The sequence below is a fragment of the Equus quagga genome, chromosome 20 (genome assembly GCF_021613505.1).
Source record: "Equus quagga isolate Etosha38 chromosome 20, UCLA_HA_Equagga_1.0, whole genome shotgun sequence".
NCBI lineage: Eukaryota > Metazoa > Chordata > Mammalia > Perissodactyla > Equidae > Equus > Equus quagga.
Genome location: NC_060286.1, coordinates 43,445,028 through 43,466,456, shown reverse-complemented (window position 1 = coordinate 43,466,456; position 21,429 = coordinate 43,445,028). Strand labels below are relative to the sequence as shown.

General features: G+C 37.6%; 1 protein-coding gene across 6 annotated transcripts in view; it reads right to left on the bottom strand.

The window, feature by feature from the left end:
• The window catches only part of MARK3 (microtubule affinity regulating kinase 3), a 103,219-nt gene that overhangs the window by 42,902 nt on the left and 38,888 nt on the right, over positions 1-21,429 (bottom strand). The window lies entirely within an intron of this gene.

Here is a 21,429-nt window from a genome sequence, read left to right as displayed (position 1 = left end):
AAAACTGCCCTGTCAAGACCAGCAGAACTGTCCAGTCATCCCAAAGAGTAAGGAGAAATATTAAATTGTTGTTGTATGAACACATGCTGTGAATTCAGAGGAGGGTCATAGGATTATGGCCTGGGCTAACATGAGAAAATAACAGAATTTTAGAGGTCATCTTATCCAAGCCTGTTGTGAATAAGTGGGAACCAGAAAAAGAGAGGAAAAGATCTTTCAAGGTCCTGTTATCTTTCCCGAGCAATTTGGCCAGAACTAGGTCTCCCAACACCCAGTATACTTCAACCTACAGGAGGCAAGGGTGGGGAAGAACTTTGGGAGATGAGGAGCAGCTGGCTATGTGGAAAGGAAGTTGGTGAGAAATCACAGGGTTCTTACTGCACTTGTCCTTACCCACCATGTCTAAGCTGGAACTGAATCAGCAGCTAACAACTGAGAGCATGGAGAGATGGACAAGGACGTATCTGATCTACAAATGGAGCTCAGAGCTTAAAAACATGGAATCAGATGAATAACCTTCCTGTCTAGAATACTGGATCATCTCTAAAGGCAGGAATACTTTTATCTCTAACATAAAAACCTCCTGTTGCTGTTGTGGTCATTTCCACATTTTATGTTCTGAGATGAGAACACAGCCACTCTGACAACCATTCGGGCTTGAGTTCTTTCTTAGCTTCCATCTGTCAAGCCAACACAGAAATCCTGTTTTCCAATCAGTTATAGTTGAATTTGTAGCTATAATTTGAATCTCCCAGGTATTTCTACAACTGCTAAATTAACCCGGACCATAGCCATGGCAGTCTCTCTTACCCTTCCAACCACCCCAATTCCTCTCAGGTATTAGAATATACTAAGCTTTTTATCTCCTTAAGAGTCTTTTCTCCTCTGGATCCTTCAAATCTCAGGCAGATTCTCTAAAAACCTTATCTAAGTAGGTCTCCTTAGTTTTACATCATAGCAGTTTGTCCATTTCTTTCCTAGAATGTCTGTCAAGTTGTGATGACATATTTTTGTGTACCTGTTTCTTGTTACCTCTTCATCCACAAGGAGCACATCTGTCTCCTTTCACTGCTGTATACTTGAAATCAAGCCTAGAATACAACAGGAACTCATCTGTTTGATAAATGCCTGCGTGAAAGTACTAACTACCAAGAAGTGTGGTTTAAGCCAGCTTCCTTGGCATTCTAATGACCATTCTGCTTTTAAATCCTGAGTAGCAGAATGCTTGTTGTCATAGTTTGGCTGGCAGGAGAGCAGGTCAGATGCAGGCAATCATTTTTTAAAAATTCTTACTGGCAGTGGAACATTGAAACAAAGTAATTAGAGCTAAAGAGCAGGAAAAAACAGAATGTTCTAGAAATTCAAGGTAGCAAGAGCTCACTACAGTCTAGGGTACAGGAACCATGAAGGTAATCAGACTTACCCAGGACTAAAAAACACTATCTACAGTTGAAAACAGGCTATGTGTGCTCTGCAAAGATATGGAGGTGTGACTAATTAAAACTCTTTAAGGAAGACCAAGTGATCCATAAAGCAGTGTGTTTCCAAGTGTGGACTTCAGGACACCTGCATCAGAATCATTAGGGTGCTTGTGCAAACTGTAGGTTCCTGGGCCCTACCTATCACTTGATCTGAAATGGGTGTTGAGCATCTTTCTTTTCTTTCCTTTTTTTGGTGAGGAAGATTAGCCCTAAGCTAACATTCGCTGCCAATCCTCCTCTTTTTGCTGAGGAAGACTGGCCCTGAGCTAACAACTGTGTCCATCTTCCTCTATTTTATATGTGGGACCCCTGCCACAGCACAGCTTGATAAACAGTGAGTAGGTCTGTGCTCTGAATCTGCGAACCCCGGGCCATGGAAACGGAGTGCATGAACTTAACTGCTATGCCATTGGGCTGGTGCTTCAACAAGCACCCCAGGTAAGGCAGTTTTAAAATACATTCATCAATTTCTTGACAATCCTCCCCTCAAAAGGTAGCACTTAATGTCCCTCCCTTTGAGTGTGGGCTGCACTTAGTGACTTGTTTCTAACAGAGTAAGGTAGAAGAGATGGTGGGGGACTTCAGAGACTGACTAGGCCATAAAATGCACTGCGGCTCCCTCCTTGCTCTCACAAATCAATCACCTGCGTGTAGTGAGGACATTACACATGTCGATGGACAAGCCCAGATGGCAAAGTACTGAGGCCTCATGCCCACAGCCTGTGAGGAACTGCAACCTCTCAACAACAGCCTGCTGAGAGGGACCTTCCGGAAGCAAATCTGCCAGTCCCAATCAAATCTTTGGATGCCTGCAGCTGTGGCTCTTAACTAAAACCTCTTGAGAGTGCCTGAGCGAGAACCATCCAGCTAAGTCATTGTCAAACATACGACGCCCAGAAACTGCCATAACAAATGGTTTTAAGTTGCTAAGTTTTGGAATAATCTGTTAGAGAGCAGCAGATAACTAATACACTACAGACAACACGTTAAAGTTTGAGAACTCCCAAGTTAACAGCAGAGGTCACACCAAGGGATGTATTGTGAAAATACAGAGCAAAGGTAAGTGGAACCAGACAGAGGGATGAGTAGTACAAGTTTAATTCTGTAGGCAGAAAGAGTAGCCAATGAGTCCCTAGTAGGAGAGTGTCAGGATGTTACCAAAATAACTTTATACATGCACCTCTATCAGAATTTTGTATCAGGTAAAAATGAGTTAATAAACTCTATACCAAGTTAATCAAAGGGGTGGGGAGGAAGAAAGAAGCTAATAGTTATAAACTGCCTACTGTGCCTGAAGCACAGAGCTAGATGCTTCACATCTATGACAGGATCTAACTTAATTTTCAGAACTCGGTCAGGTGACTATGATCATCTCCAATGTATAGGAACGGGGACTGAAGAAGTTAAGAAACTTGTTCAAGGAATCCTAGCTGGTAGGTGCTGGAGCCAGCACTTGAGTTGTCCGACTCCAAAGTTCACACTCATCTCACGCAGCTACCTTCGAAATTCCCAAGTAAAATAATTGACAGATTACAAGCTGGTGATATAGGAAACTCCAGGGCAACAGCTAGGCAGCGGCATAGAACTTTTTAAGAAGTTGACAATTTGCATATAAGTGATAAAAATGCCAGAGAATCACAACTAGAAGGACCTACAACTAGAATACACAACTGTGTACTGGGGAGCTTTGGGAGAAGAAGAAGAAAAAAAAAGATTGGCAACAGATGTTAGCTCAAGACCAATCTTTAAAAAAAAAGAAAAAAAGTGAGGAGCAATTCCAGAGCAAATATTTAGGAAAAAGAAAAAAAGCCAGAGATTTCATATATTTGGACCAACTGTGAACTTGATGGCTGAAGACAGTTCAATATGGATAGAAATAGAAATAATTTATTGAAAAGAAAACATGAACTTTAAGGAAAGTCCCTACTAGGATTGTATAACATATTTTAAAAGTTTTATTAGAAAAGGATATTTAAATAAGAGAAATTCACCTATTTCTACTATCTTAACTAAACTTATTTCTCTACATTTCCTTTCAACCAGCTGCTAGATTCAAAAGCTAGTTGTAAAAAATAAAACCAAATAACACGGAAATGTATATAGTGAAAGAATTCTCTCCTCATTGACCCATCTGCATCCTGCACACATTTTCACATCTTTATGTCCTCTAGGAACTGGTACACAGGAGGAAAACAGATTTGGGATCCTGGTGATCAGAATACCAAGGACACCAAACCTACAGCACCACAGAGTAAAGAAATGTCGCAATAGCCAGGGTTTGGAATGTACAGAAATTATCTTTGGAAAAAGACAATTTTACTAAGCAATATAAAAATAAAATGAGCACACAAAAGAGAGCATGGGGGGGAGTTATGGACATCAAACTATGATCTAAATCATCATCATGAAAGTGTTCACACTCTCTTCTCCAGATAGATGGGTATGAGACAGAAGAAACAGGCCACAACGTTGAGAACCTGTACTTTTCATGGCAGCTGAGAGACAGGTTGAATGACAACTTACGCGTTAGAAATAATGGAAGGGAATATAATGGCCACCCTCTTCTTTAATAGGAAATAGCTGTATTGTAAACCCAAGATTAAGGAACAATTATTAGATGCCTTGGATGAAGAAAAGGAGACACAGTCAAGAAATACTCAGGAGGTAAGGGAAAGGGAGGCTGAGTTGAAGCTGACACCCATGTTTGTGGATATGGCGCCACTGAGACAGAAAAGACACAAAAGGTTGGCAGAGAGGAATGGCAGGGCAGGCTGAATCCGGTTTTGGACACGCCATGGGAGGGACGATTAAGCGAGGATACTACTGAAAGCACAACTTGATATTTGCTATTTGGGTCTGAAGCTCAGGAAAGAAACCTGGGCTAGAGACACATTCTGTAGAATTATGAGCATAGAGATGGCAACTCTGGAAGGAAATGACACTGCCCAACAGTGTAGAATGAAAAGATAGAACCACGAAGGACAAATATTTCAGAGAGAAAAGAGCTGGGGTCCACAATGGAGCCTCAGAAAAGGCAGCCAGAGAGACAGAGAACGAAATCCAGACACTAGAGTCTAATGCCTGCCACAGGCCTACACATGCAGCCATAAATCTTTATTTATAACTAGCTTCCAAGATCGCCTGGAGCACCTCTGGGGGACTTCATGAAGGAAAGAGGGAAGGATGATGTACCTGCTTTTCCTCATCACCAAATTCACCCTGTCCCCTTATTCTTTCTGACTTTTCAAGAGCAATCCTTTCAACTCCTTTAGCTATTTCATCTATTGTTTAACTACATATTTCTAAAAAGTCAGAATATACTGCTTCCTTGATTTTCTATTTAGGTCACTGTCTTGTGGCTTCCTACTCTGGATTTAGCTTTCCTAAGCCCTTCCAAACACATACTTTTGCTTTCCCTCTATGTCCTCATGAGGTTCTATCACAGTTTTGGTTAAATAAATATTGTTTTTAATTTTTATTTATAAAAGTAGTAGACATACATACCTTTAAAAGTCAAACTGTGTAATTTAATGTCTTTCTCCACTCTCAATCCTTGTTCATAATGGTAAGCACTTTTAACTCTGGTATCTGCTGCCCTACTTCTAAACAGCATGCTTGCGCTGCTTGTCAATGATTCTTTAGCTCCCTCCTCCTCCATTATCTATTAACTTCTTAATATAGGCAGTAAAAATTTAGCTCTCTGACATCCTGCCCACCATCCAATATCCCTTCTCTTCTTCCCCCAATCAGTTATCATGATACTTGGCAAAATTATTCAGTTTACACTATGTAAATATTACTTACAGCCACACTAGGAATGCATTTTCATTCTTTTTATTTATTTTTTAATGTTTTTGGCTTTGGGAGCTAATTTTGTACACTTATTTTCTACGTATCTCTCTTTACTAATTCACCCTTAAACTTTGTGACAGAAGTGTAAATCTCCTCTCAAATACTTTCAAAAAGTCAAGTAATCCTTGTTTTCCCTGTAGATATCCATATCTGGAGGCCTCTGTCCTGTTTTCAAGGCCTGCTGTGTTCGATTTCCTGTGCTGGATCCTAAGCTTCTCTCTTTCTTGGTATTCTCTCTTGTTATGGCAAAATATATTTCACAAATAGCTCCTGAGGAGGGGTAAGTAAATGATTTAAGACCTCACATGAGCCAGAATGTTGATTCTATCTTCACATTTGATTGATAGTTTGGCTGGGTAAAGAATTCAAAGAATCATTTTCTCTCAGAAAATCTCCCCAACTTTAATGAGAATAATTGACATATAATATTGTGTAAGTTTAAGGTGTGCAATCTGATTATTTGATACATACATATATTGTGAAATCTTTACCACAATAACGTTAATTAACACATCCTGATTTCACATAATTACCATGTTGTTGTTGCTGTTATGGTGAGAACAATGAAGATTTACTCTACTGCAACTTTCAAGTATATGCTGTATATTAGAACTTTTCCATCTTTTAACTAGAAGTTTGTACTTTTTGACCAACATCTCCCCATTTCTTATACTCCCCAGCCCCGGCAACAACCACCTACTCTCTGCTTCTATGAGAGTCTGTTTTTTTTAAGATTCCACATATAAGTGATATCATACAGTATTTGTCTTTGACTTAAATTTAACTTAGCATAATGTCCTCAAGTTTCATCCATGTTGTTGCAAATAGCAGGATTTCCTCTTTTTTATGGCTGAATAATATTCCATTTTGTGTGTGTGCATGCATATATATATGCACACACACCCCACATTTTCTTTATTTATCTGTCAATGGACACCTAAGTTATCTCCATGTCTTGGCTATTACAAATAATGCTATAAAGAACACGGCAGGTCAGATATCTCTTCAAGATAGTGATTTCATTTCCTATGAATATATACCCAGAAGTGGGATTGCTGGGTTATATGGCAGCTCTATTTTTAATTTTCTGAGGAACCTCCATACTGTCTTCCATAAGAGGACTAATTTACATCCCCACCAACAATGCACAAGAATTCCCATTTCTCTGCATCCTTGGTAGCATTTATATCTTGTCTTTTTGATAAGAGACATTCTAATAGGTATGAGGTGGCATCTCATTGTGGTTTTGATTTGCATCTCTCTGATGATTAGTGATGCTGAGCACCTTTTCATGTGCTTATTGGCTATTTGTATATCTTCTTTGGAAAAATGTCTATTCGGATCCTTTGCCCATTTTTTAATTGGATTATTTGGTGAGGCTTTTTTTTTGCTATAGAGTTGCAGGAGTTCCTTATATATTTGGGATATTAATCCCTTATCAGATACATGATTTGCAAATAATTTCTCCCACTCTGTAGGTTGCCTTTTCATTTCTGCTTTTGTTGCTTGTACTATTGGTATGATATCAAAAAAATCATTCAAGACCAATGTCTAAGAGCTTTTCCTCTATGTTTTCTTCCAAGAGCTCTATGGTTTCAGGTGTTCCATTTAAGTCCTAATCCATTCTGAGTTAATTTTTGTGGGTGCTATAAGACAGGGGTCCAATTTCACTCTTTTATATGTGAATAGCCGGTTCTCTCAGAATTTTAAAGGCCTTGATCCATTTTCTTCCAGTTTACAGTGATGTGGAATAGTATGATGCCATTCTGTTACAATCCTTTGTGACCTATTTTTCCCCATTCCTTCTCTTTAACCTTGATGAATTTAAATTTTAATGTAGCACAGATTCAGTATCTGTAGTACATTAGCATTCAATCCAGATACATTGTGAGCCTTCTGTCATTTACTGCATTGGGCATTGAACCTCTTAATCTAGAAATTCAGGTCCTACAGTTCTGGGAAATGACCTTCTGTTAGTCTTTGATAATTTCTCCTCCTGTTCTCAGTTCTTTTTGTAACTCCTCTTTATCACAAACTAGATCTCCTAGAGAGACTTCAGTTTATACTGTATCTTTCTTAATTTTCATCTCTTTGAATTTTTATACCACTTTCTGAGAGGTTTCCTTGACTGTATTTTCTAACCCTTTTATTGAATTTCTTTCCAATACCATAAATTATCCCCTCCCCAATGGTCTTTTTTCAATGCACCATGTTCTTCTTTCACGAATATAATGGTTGTTGAACTGTCTTCCTCTTTATTAAACCTTTGAAAACACAAATTATAGGGTTTTTCTCCCTTTTTTTTTTTAGGAAAAAAAAGTAGTCTAAAAGGACTTCTGCAAGGCAAAGGAAACCATGAACAAATGAAAAGACAACCCACTAACTGGGAGAAAATATTTGCAAATCATATATCTGACAAGGTGTTAATCTCCAAAATATACAAAGAGCTCATACAATTCAGCAACAAAAAAATAAACAACTCAATCAAAAAACGGGCAGAGGATATGAACAAACATTTTCCCAAAGAAGACATACAGACGGCCATCAGGCACATGAAAAGATGTTCAACATCACTAATCATTAGGGAAACACAAATCAAAACTACAATGAGATATCACCTCACACGTTAGAATAGCTATAAGTACCAAGACAAAAAATAACAAATGTTGGAGAAGATGTGGAGAAAAAGGAACCCTCATAAACTGCTGGTGGGAATGCAAACTGGTACAGCCACTATGGAAAACAGTATGGGGATGTCTCAAAAACTTAAAAATAAAATACCATATGATTCAGCTATCCCAATACTACTGGGTATTTATCCAAAGAACACAAAATCAACAATACAAAGAGATCTATGCACCCCGTGTTCACTGCAGTGTTATTCACAATAGCCAAGACGTGGAAGCAACCCAAGTGCCCATCAAGTGAAGAATGGATAAAGAAGATGTGGTGTGTACATATATACAATGGAATACTATTCAGCCATAAAAAAAAGACAAAATTGTCCCATTCGCAACGGATGGACCTTGAGGGTAGTAGGTTAAGAGAAATAAGCCAGACAGAGAAAGACAAACACCATATGATTTCACTTGTATGTGGAAGATAAACACGGATAAAGAGAACAGCTTAGTGCTTATCAGAGGGGAAGGGCATTCGTTGGGGAGTGTGCAAATGGGGTAAAGAGGCACATATATACGGTGACGAATAAAATCTAGACTATTGGTGGTGAGCACAATGCAGTCTATACAGAAACTGATAAATAATAATGTACATCTGAAATTTCACAATGTTATAAACCATTATGACCTCAATTTTTTAAAAAAGTAGTCTAGTTTCCTCTCCAGGTTTTTTTTATTCCTGTTTGTTTTCACCTCTGATTATCCTGAAATACCTGGAGATGCTTGGCTGTTCTTCCAAGTTTAAGAGAGGTGCCAAAAGGCTGGACTGAATGTTATGTATGTGTGAGGGCTGGACCAGAGGATAAGTGAGCAGAGATTAAGCAGCTTCACTGGAAAACAGGCAAATGTCGGTATTTATATTTTTGTGTAAGCCAGTTTTCCCAGATAAGAATCCTCCAATCTCCTTTTCAGGCAATATACAAAGGGCTAACAGAGTTCCAGGAAGCGAGCTAAGAAACAGGGTGAAGTAAGCATCTCACCACTCAGTGGGCCCCTGTTTTCAGCATGCAGTCCCCAGGTGTAAATGCTCTTTGATTCAACCTCTTTAGAAAACAAACTGCTCAGTTTCTACTAGGGCAGAGAGAGGGCAGTTGCCTGACTGGGCAGACTGCAGGAAGTGATACGGGGCCCTTATACAGGTATTCAGCCACTCCTGTTTCCACTTCTACTTGTACCTCCACCCATAACAGGAGCCAGCAGAACTCATTCCTGAACTTTCTGAATATTGTAGCATGACTCAGCAAGATTCTTGTTGCTACCAGCCCACCACTCCCAACCCTAACTCCTCCCCTTAGGGACTTGGTTTCAGCTCACTCTGGTTTACTAAGTCTATTACATGTTATGTTATGCTGTGCTGTGTTGTGTAGTATAGTGTTACATGCACTAATTCATCCACCTATTTCCCATTGGGCAAGACTAAGTTTAATTCTTTATCAGCTAGTCTTCTCTCCTATTTTTGATACTCCCTTTTTAATTCTTTTACCACTATTTAGTGAATGAGGGGAGGGAGAAAAGATAAATGTACTAATGTTTAACTGGAAGTCCTATATGCTAACACTTAATTTCCAATTTTGGAAAGGAGATTGTAAGTGAGACTGAACTACAGTTTTCTTCCTTGTTTCCAAAACATTTTGATAGCAATGTTTTTGAATTTGAGAAAAGAATTGCAAGTGTCCCTTCTTTGTTCAGCTCTGGAACAGCTGGACAGAAGCAGAACTATCTATTCATTGAAAGTTTGAAAAAAGCCAATTACGAAATTCTGAGTTTGGCAATCTGGAAGTGGGCAGATGGCATTTTTATCACTTTCTCAATTTCTTCTATAGTTACTGATGCATATGGATTCTTTTCTGAAGTTAATTTTGATAACATATTTTCCTAGAAAATTATCCATTTCTTTAGGTTGGTTATAATTTATTTGCACAAAAGGTTCCTTTATAATAATTTAAATTCTACTTTGCCTGGTCTTCTACCCAGCCCTCATTTCGTTCTCTGCCTGGGTTCTCTTCCTTTCTCATGGATTAAATAACCAGTGGTTTATCTATTTTATCGCCTCCCTTCTCATCGCCCCTCAAAAAACCCCAAAGCTTTAGATTTATTATTTCCACTGTTTTTCAAATTAATTTCCGCCTTTAACTTTATTAGTCCCTTATATTATTACTTCCTGAGATTCATTCTGCTCTCTTTTTTAACCTATTAGTTTAATAATGTATTTATTGTCATTCTTTCTTGTTTAATAATGTTTTTAAAGCTACAAGTTTTTTTGAGTACCAAAAATAGTATTCTATAGGTTCTGATACATTGTTTATTAGTGTTAATTTCTATATATATTGCCATTTTGGCTTGCATTTTCTCTTTGACCCATGAATTCTGTGTGTTTTAAGTTCTACTTGTTTGTTTCTAATTTTATTGGTTTCTATTTTTATTGCTCTTCATTCAGAAAATGTAGCCTGGAAAGATCCGTTAGTTAGGCTTATTAATCATATTAACAGGACCACTGCTTAAAGTTGTGCAAATTACATATTGCCCTACCCTAAGGAAATAATTTACTTTGTAGTAATCATAGATCTGAATAGCTACTACAATTTCCTGGCACACAGCCGTAATGTATCCTCAGAAAGGGACGCTTAAAAAAAAAAAATTTCATGAAGTTGTACTATGGGCTAGTGAGAGACTGTATATTAAGATCTGCATCTTTTTTCCCTCAATTTAATGTGTCATAATGGCCTGAGAGAGGTAAGTCTCCTTTGTCACTCTTGTGTTTCTATTAATTTAGCTCAGATTTTATCTGTCACATATTCTGGGGTTCTATTTATCATTTGCCATTCTACTATTAAAATTTTAAAATACGAAAATAAATTTAAAATAACTGCCCTTAAAACAGCAATTGTTAAGTGAACCAGAATAACCAAGAACAGAGTGTGTGAGTGTACAAAGAGGTGTGGAAATTCTACATTGCAGATCAGTGGGGAAAAGAGAGACTGGGCAACAAGTCGTAACACATACAAAAAAACACAAAATTGGATCCCTACCACACAATATGCACAACTTCCAGGTAGATTAAAGGTTACGAAAACTTTAAGACAACAGGGAAGAATATCTTTAGGGCCTCTTTTCTTTAAAAAGACACAAAAAGTACAAACCATATAAGAAAAGAATGACAAATGCAGGTGCGTTAAAAGTAAGAACCTCTTACTTATGCACCCCTATGTTCATTGCAGCATTATTCACAATAGCCAAGACGTGGAAGCAATCCAAGTGCCCAGTGACTGAGGACTGGATGAAGATGTGGTATTATACAATAGAATACTACTCAGCCATAAGAAAAGGACAAAATCGTCCCATTCACAACAACATGGATGGACCTTGAGGGTATTATGTTAAACGAAATAAGACAAACACCATATGATTTCACTCATATGTGGAAGATAAACACACAAAGAGAACAGTTTAGTGGTTACTGGAAGGGGAGGTATTTGGAGGGTAGGCTCAAGGGGTGAAGAAGTACATTTATATGGTGACTGATAAATAATAATGTACCACTGAAATTTCAGTTATAAACTATTATGACCTCAATAAAAAAATAAAAAACATCAGGAAAAAAAGAACCTCTTCCATCAAAAGACAACATCAAAAGAATGAAAAGATATACCATCAAGTGGAAGAAGATATCTGCCACATGTTAGTATCTGGAATATAAAATCTCCTAAAATGATTAAGGAAAAAAATCCACTAGAAACTGAAGACTTGAAGAGGCACTTCACAGAAGAAACAAAAGCCAATAAAAATATGAAAAGATGTAACACTTCATCAGTAATCAAGGAAATATAAATTAAAATCACAATGAAATATTATTTTTATATCTCCCAGACCGGCAAGAATTAAAAAATCAGATAAAATAAAATTTTGATGAGGATGTGACATTACTTGACCTTTTTCTTATATGTTACTGGTGGGAATATAAATTAGCACAATTGCTTTGAAAACAATTTGGCCTCCTCTAATGAATGAGGATGTACATACTCTGTGAACCAGTAATTTTACTACTGGATATACACCTTAAGAAACTCTTGCACAAGTGTACCAGGACACATACAGGACAATTCATAGCAGCAACATTTGTAATAGAAATAGCTATAAGCAATCCAAATGACTCTGAACCAGAGAATGGATAAATAAATTGTGACATTTTCATATAATAGGATATTATATAATCATAAAAATGAGCATGGTAGTGAAAGTGAATTATAGCTAGTGTCAACATGGAACACAATTTGAGCAAAAGAAAGGAAAAAGGAGAAGAATACATAAAATAGTATTCCATTTATACAATATTTAAAATCTTCACACGATATTGATGAGGGATCCATATGTGGTAAAACTTAAAGACAGTCAAGAAAATAATAACACGAAATTCTTGTTACTGGTTACCTGGTAGGTGGGAAATGAAGAAGGGGAATCAGGTTGGGAGAGCCACAATGTGACTGATTTTAAGGTATTGTTGATCTGTTTCTTAAACCAAACGAGGTGTTCATTTCCTAAACATATTTATACTGAAAACATGTAACACTCTTCTGTATGTAAAGAATTTAATAAAAATTAAAACTTAATTGTAAATAATTGCTCAGATTTAGCTGATTAATAAAATTAAGCAGTTTTTAAAATTTTAAAATAAGAGTGGTAGCAATGTGGATTTTTATGATCAAATATTTCAAAGACAAATTCTTCCACTCCTCCAAACCCAAAGTTCTTGTGGTCAAGATTCCTGGAATCAGGGCCATATGAAGAAATATTAGTGTTAAAATAAATTTGGCACTTAAAAAATAAAGAACAGATTTTGTTGGGTATCTACCACATGCAAGGTGAACTTCAGTACGCTCCTTTGCTATCCTTCCCATATGGAAGGTGCTGGGCCTGATTCCTTCCAAGGGGACATGTTGGAAAAAGACTATTAGAAGTTAGGACTTTAGGTTCTAACGCTAGTTCAGTCGCTTTCTCACTAGATGACTGAAGGAGCTACAAAATCTTAGAAAGCTTCAGTCTAGCCATCTGTAAAATATAGATAAAAATAGCTATGTCACAGGGCTGCTGTAAGAAACAGGCCACAAATGACGCAGGTAGTGTGCAGAGTCATTAAGAATTTGGCCTCTGGAGTACACTACCTGGCTCCAGCCTGGCTCTAGCACTCACTGACTGGCTTTAACTGTGGTACCCCCACAGTTAAAGGAGCCTGACATGTAGAAGGCTTGGAACAGAACCTGGCACACAAAAAGCATGTGATATGTGATTGTGATTCAGGCTGTTGTTATGGTTCTCTCCCAAAGATCTAATTTGTGCCCCATTTTCAATTTACTGCAAATGGGTCCACGCTATGTTTTAAGTTTAACCTACTTAAAATACTTGGTTCTATGATGACTTATCTAAAATGGGATAATGAATCATTGGTACAATTAAAAATAAATTCTATGGAATACTACTCAGCCATAAAAAAGAACAAAATCGTCCCATTTGCAACAACATGGATGGACCTTGAGGCAATTATGTTAAGTGAAATAAGCCAGACAGAGAAGGACAATCTCTGTATGACTCCACTCATATGCGGAATTTAAACATGTGGACAAAGAGAACAGATTAGTGGCTACCAGGGGAAAGGTGGGGTAGGGGGTGGGCACAAAGGGTGAAGGGGTGCACCTACAACACGACTGACAGACAATAATGTACAACTGAAATTTCACAAGATTGTAACCTATCATTAATTCAATAAAAAATAAAAAAATAAAAAGTAAATAAATTCTAATACTCTCAATTCACAATCTACTCAATTATCAAGCTGTATTATTTCCTGCCAAAGTGAAAATAAGTCTAGCAAGGGTTTGCCTTAGATTTCATTTATCATCACCCACTTGTATTAGTTTACCAGATCCATTACATGATATGGATGAAGATGCTGGACTGTAAATAAACGTCAGGACTCTAATAATTACTTTTGTTAATGGCCTGAACTGTTAGCCTGATACAAGTCAATATGGAAAAAGGGAGGCATTAAGAAAGGAAAAGATGAACAGAGTTGTTTAATGAAAAAGATTCCCAAAATGATTTGTGCTTCACCTGATGGGGAAGGGGAAGGAATCAAGTCCAGAAATTGGGTATCAAGGCATTCCCAGGAAAAGAATTCAAGAGAGGGAGGAAATTCTCAGGAGTGGCAGTGGCAGCAGTTTTTAAGACTCAGAACCCTGGGAAGGGGTCATCTTTAAACAGGTTACCTTTAGAAAGAGAAGAGAAACTAAGAATTTTGAGAGGAACCAAAGGAAGTCTAGGAGCCATTCTCTCCCGGGCTGGGCACTTGGGATTCCTCTGCCTCACCCTATAGACCTATGAGGGGTGGGAATTGGGGGGCATTTTGAAGGAAACATGGTGGGCTTTTTTTCTTTTCTTCAAACTCCACAGATGATTCTAATGCACAGCAAGGGTTGAAAAATGACTGGTTTAAGGAGGCTGAAGCAAAACAGCCCCAAATAACCTGGCGGGGTAGCAGTAAAAGCAATTACACTGTGGACCACATGAAAAGAATCAACTGTTCTCTCTGCCTTCAAATTAGACAGTTCTCTGATTTGTCCTACAACTAAGATTCCCTGGGACGCCAAAAAATGCCACTACTGTTACAGAGCTCTAACATTAACAGTGGCTCCAAAACAAATATCAGCTTTAAAAAGAAAACAGACTGAGTGGGTGTAAGTAGGATTTCCCCACAAAAGACCCTAATAAAAGGAATGAATACTCAATAATCCTTCAATGATCATTTGGCAATCTACTGTATATTTTGCATATACTTGTATTTAATGTTCATTCTGTTTTTCTTCAGTAATTTTGATTAAATTTTTTTAAAAGATTTTATTTTTCCTTCTTCTCCCCAAAGCCCCCCAATACACAGCTGTGTATTTTAGTTGTGGGCCCTTCTGGTTGTGGCACATGGGAAGCCACCTCGGCATGGCTTGATGAGTGGTGATAGGTCCGTGCCCAGGATTCGAACTGGTGAAACCCTGGGCCGCCGAAGCAGAGTGTGCGAACTTAAGCTCTCAGCCATGGGGCTGGACCCTGATTAAATTTTTTCAAACACAGGGATTTCCCTTTCTCACTAAAAGTCTGCATTTAAGAATGGTGCTTGAATCTTACTCAAAAAATGCTTTACTACTGGGTCAACAGATCAACTAAAGAATGAATTCTCCATTAAGGGCCTTGTTGGATATTTTAATTGGATGAAGACATCCTTATCTAATTTGTATGACACCAAACTAGAAGTGATAGCTAATACAAAGATTCATTAATCAAAAATTCCCCAAGAGACTTGAATTATGGCAGAAAACCCATTAAATGCTCTTTAGCAGGAATCAAATTCAGGTAAGAAGAAAATCAATTCTAGGTATGGAACAAACTAGTCCTATATTGAGGGCAATTCCTGTGGCTGGCCCAAGAGGCTATTTATTCTCAGAAGGGACCACGAAGACTCGAAATAGCTGGCTACGTTTGAAGTAGTAGATTTAACCTTTCTAACTCCATATGGCAGAATAGAGAAGTGTTGTAGAAGTTTCTAGAAGACAGATGCTACTACGAACTAAGGGAAAAAAACCCCTGATAATTACAGCTGTCCAACATTGGAACAAGATGGCATAGAAAGGAGTGTGCCGCCATCCCTAGATGTGTTTAAAGCTAGCTAACTAAAGAGCTATGATAAATATTTAAAAAATCAATTATTTCATTATGTTACAAATTTCTTGCTTTTAATTAAGTAGTTCCAGCTTAAGAAAAAGAGATTCCTGTTTAAATTGATTCTGCCACAGTATGGTGACAATTAAGTTTCTGCCACCGAGAAGACTATCTCTAAGATCAAATTTTAGTCAGTCAGGAGAACCCAGGGGAATATTAGGGAATCACTGAAAAGTTTATTACACACGGACAACTGTTCCTTATAAGAGCTGGGGCATTCAAGGCTCCTGCCAAGGCCTGATGTAGCCTCCAGTTCATCTTCTTCCAGCTCAGGAGCCTGACCTGCCCTGCACACTTGCAGGTCTCTGCAGCCCACTGCTGCTGTGGCTTCTTGGGCTGTGTGTGCACTCCTCCCACCAACACTTAGTGAGTACCCCCACGTCAACACAGCAATGAAGACTGCAAAAGTCTTTCCATTCTTTATTACTTGGTGAAAAATATTTAGATCCTTCAAGACCTAGGTAAAATTTTACTCCAAACTACATGGATTCACCCAGAGTCCGTTGACCTTATCCGACTCTTCAGAGACAAAACAGAACTTGGTTCAGGAGGACAAGGATGTTTCCTAAATTAATTACTAAGAAGACACTCTTATTTTTCATTTGAAATCTACATGTTCCTTGTAATACTATCTCCTTACTCTGTGTTTTAAAATGTAGGTTTTATTATTTTTCAGGTATGGTGAACCAAGAGATCAGGAGGGGACTGCCACTGAAAGGATCATTTGTTACTCATAGTTCCCAAGAAAGGGTGGGCAGATAGTGTCATGCAGGGCCAGATGTGGAAGCCCAGGGTCAGTTAGGAGGCAGAAGGAGCAAAGGGAAAGTATGGGAAAGAGTCTTTATCATGGTTCCCACAAGAAAGATAAGGCCAGGCAGGTAAGCAGGCTGAGGACTGACTCATTTGAATAATTCCAGCAGGCTCTGGGGTATAAGTGCGCTCCTAGTTGTCTGATACCTAGCACTGGGATTAGGGCAGAGGAATACTGCCTCCTGGAGTTCAGGAGCCAGATAGGTGAGGTGGTTTGGAATACAGGCTTGGGATTAGCTGGTTTGCATATGAACAGTGTGCTCAAAGGGGAAAAGCTGATATTTCTAGGAATTAGCTAGCCCTGCGAGGGCAGTCTCTCTCAGGTCAGCAAAGTCCCAGATGCCAGAGCATCAAGAGTAGAGAAAAAAAGAAAATATACTTAATATTTTTGCTTTATTTTTCTTCATAGCACTGACATTATACATTTGTTTACTGCTGCTCCCCTACTAGGACGTCAATTCCATGAAAACAGGAACTTCATTTGGTTCAATGTAATATTCACAGTGCTTAGAACAGTACCTGGCATACAGCAGGTGTTTAATAATAAGTGTTTGTTGAATGAATGAGTGAATAACTAAACAAACCTGCATAAAAACATGGCTTATGCAATGTTTGTAAGGGGAGGGGAGGTACAAGGTCTACTTCTCTCAAGTACTTGAAATATTCTCCCAACTTCAAACTATTAACCAACTTCTTTATAGTTACTACAAAGGAAAGCCTCAGGTTAGTTCTCATCCAATTTTTCATAAATTCTGAATTAGGGAAACAAATAACTACGGTAAGGTGGCATAATGGGATGAAAAGTGCCCATATTTGGGAGTCAGGTCAAAATTTACATCTTTGCTCCATGACTTACTAGCTGGGGAGCTTCACTACATGAACTTCTCAGAGTCTGTCTCCTCACTGGAAAATCAAGATGGTAATAATGTACTCACCTAACAGAGTATAAAGAGGAAAAGATACCTACCAGACTAGCTGATGCGAAACAGTTTAATGTCTATATGTGTAAGAACACAGGAGGCACATGCTGTAGTATCTAATGACAATGAATTCCTATGTAACTAATACACAATAGTGCTCCTAGGATGATGCTTACCACAAGTGCTCTATCGTCTGAACTGTGGCAAACGTTTTCATTTAGAGTTCATTAATGCTTGACTCAATGCTAAGTATACCTATCACAGAATGACTGTCCAAGTATCCATCACTTATTAATTAGGGGACTTTGGGCAGGTACCTCTCTGGCCTCTCTTTCTTTAATAATAGAACTTACCTCATAAAGTTGTAAAGATTAAATAAACGAATGCTACCAACTGAACTGTGTTCCCTCAAAATTCATACACTGAAATCCTGCCACACAAAATGATGGGATTTGGAGATGGGGCTTTTGAGAGTTAAGTAGGTTTAGATGAAGTCATGAGGGTAGGTCCTCATGATGGATTAGTGCCCTTATAAGTAGAGACGCCAGGGAGAGTGGGAGCGCACTCACTTCGCAACTGCTTCACTCGCTCGCTCGCTCTGTGCCACACACGAAGACACAGTGAGATGGAAGCCCTCCACAAGCCAGAAAGAGCTCTCACCAGAACCCAACCATGCTGGCACCCTGATCTTGCACTGTCCAACCTCTAGAAGTGTGTGAAATAAACGTCTGTTGTTTAAGTCACCCAATCAATGGTATTTTGTTACAGCAGCTGGAGCAAATTATTACAGTGAGTTAATATAGGGAATACACTTACAACAGTGCTCAGAATATACTAAATGCTCAAATATCAGCCATTATCAGAAGTAGGCTACTGCAATTAAGTCCTACAAAAGAGACCTAGCCAGAACCTACCATTCAATTCTTAAGCTTTACTTACTTCCTATGAGAGGAAAATTTTAAACAAACAAAAAGCATCTCTCATGCCCCAAAACAAAGCAAACAAAAAAACTAATATTCAGCAGGACACACAATAACGGCAAACATTCGGTCCTTACCATGTGCCAGGTATTATTCTGAGCTCTTCTAAGGGGTTTTAAATGTTAAATTCTCACTAAAGCCCTATGAGATACTGTTATTGTTCCCATTTTACAAATGAGGAAACTAAGACCTAGGACTTTAAGTGACTTGTCACACAGCTAGCCTGGGTTGAAGACTAGGTGTGAATCCATGCAGTCTGGCTTCACTGTGTTCCTAACCATTACTCTACAGTCCCTCTTTATGTTAACAGTCTGCTCCAAGACTGAAAAAGAACACTAACAACTTTAGATAGATTACACTTAGTGTACTGGCATGTCTTAATAAAGTCTAGTATTTTTGAATAGGTAAACACATTTTTAAAAAATGAACCATGACTTACTTCTTAATGACAGACTTAGATGCAATAAAACAAGACCCAGCAAGATCACCTGCGTATAACCAAATCGAAACTAAAAATGACTTTGTAAAACCTGGAAGAACACTAACTGTTATTTATTACTGTTGTTTTCAAAACCATTATAGGTATACAATATGACAGAGTTGTTTAAAGGCTGACCTAAAAGACATTTATGAGCAGGAAACATCTCAGGAATAATAGTTAGAAGTTAAGGAGTACTAAAGCAATGGCGAAAAATATATCGCTTACTAGAATCTAACATTTATTAACTCAATGGCTGGAAAAATAAAAAGGAAAAATGAAAAGCCTGTCTGTGAAAATAACATCAGTTTGCAAATAGGCAGTCAACTCAGGTTTATTTACATGCATTTATTAAATGTACATGATTCAATGTGCAAGCCTGAATATTGTGAACATTTTGAAATGGATACTATTTTAATACCTATTTCGAATACTGACTGAATGAACCAGTTCACATTTTTTGGTAGTAGCAGTACAAAAAGATTACATACTGTTGATAGCAGAATGTTCCTTAAAGTGAATGTTAGCTTCTAAGGCAGTGCCCAAAGCTCCAGGACTTAAAGTCACAATATAAAGAGAGCTATTCCTCACGCAGGTGTGATATGATTGTGAATGGTGCTGAGGAAGAAAAAGATTGCAAGAACTACTATCCCAAAAGCAAAAGATGCCAGGTACACTCCACCCTGCTTCTACTTTTCCATGGAAAAGGAACTCAGCGAAAAATAACGTGAAAGAAATATATATATAGAATGCTTCTAATTTATAAGAAAAGAATATGAATTTATATACACAATTTAAAACAATGCCCTATAAACTGAAAACATTACACTTATCAAGTTATATAACTTGGACAGATCTGGCTTTAGTATAAGTCTTTTGTGTATGCTTCATACTTGAACTATACCATAAACAAATCTTAAAGTCCTACCTATTAGATTATTATGTGCTACAATTAATGCTGATGCAAATCTGTACAATCACACTATCAGGCTAATCAATCTACCATGTACCAAATTGATAACAACATGACAAACAGTAATCTGTAATAATGATAATAAAGTAGCAGCAATTAAAAACTATAACCGAAAATAATGAAAAAAGCAAGCAAGAAAAATTACAACCAACTCAAGACGATACTATGATAAAATTCTTCCTAAAAAACCGCTACAATTCCAGTTTATCTACAAGTACACTCGAATAGTGGAAGATTTGTAACATCACCAGAACACTGAACTTCTTTATATGGTGATTTTAGTTCTGAATACCAAATTTTAGTAATTCCTAATTTACTTATTAAGTACCAAGTCCCTAGATATATGAAGAAATGAAAATTTAAGGAACTAGGTACAATTTCATCTTCAGAACAAAAGACTGGAATTTCTGGATCCTTTCAGTGCCACCTTGAGAACCCACTATGTCCTGCAGAACCACTTGTTTGAATACCATTTTTAGTGCAAGATAAAGTCTATCTCCCTTCCCATCTCACACACGCACACACACACACACACACAGGCTTCAAAATTATTATATAAATGGAAAATAACTATTAGGGACATATTTATAGGGCATTACACTTACAATATCTTACATGTGCAGTACTTCATTATATGCATTATTTCTTTAATACATCCATCCTGAGATGAAATTCTCTCCATTTTAAAGATGAGGAACCCAATGTCCAGAAAGTTAAATGACTTAACTTTCTCAAGGTCAAGTTAGACATTCGCTTAAGTGGCAGAGCCAGGACTTAAATTCAGGACTTCCTGTCCCTAGTTCAAGGTCTTTGTACCCCCAACTACTATAGGTCAAATCTAGAAATCAAATAAAGTATGTAAAACGCTTTGCACATAAAAAGAACTAGAAGGATCTTACTATGAAGGTCATTAATCGTTTGCTGATGTGCCAGTGAAATAGCTATGGCCAGGCCCCACCTTAGCAATTAAATCTCGCCTGTCAGCCAGTCATCAGGACTTTGAAAAGAGGCCCAGGTGATTCTAACAGGCACCAGGGTTGAGAACTTCTGATCTATGTTACATGATACAAATGGCAACAGTGCATTACAAACATGTTTTTCAACTATCATTCAGTTTTACTTTTATATTTTCCTTTTATATGAATTAATCATCACTCCTTAATTAGACATAGTGGGACAGTTTAATATAGCCAAAGTACTGACTTTAAAGATCTCAGTATTAGCTATAAGAAAGGTATATAACTCTGCTCATTATATGAAAACATGTTGTTCTGTCTTATTTTTAAAAACTCTATTCTAGTCAATATTTAGAATATTCAATTTTGAAGTACAGCCTTCAGTTTGTACTATTAAGATCATTTAAATCATTATCTTCAACTGAAGGAAAAAAATCCAACAATACTATTTTTAAACAATACTACACTTAAGTTGCACTCGTGAGGGCTAAAGTTTTATTGTACTAAATGTAATAAATAAAAATAATGGTAGAGGTATTT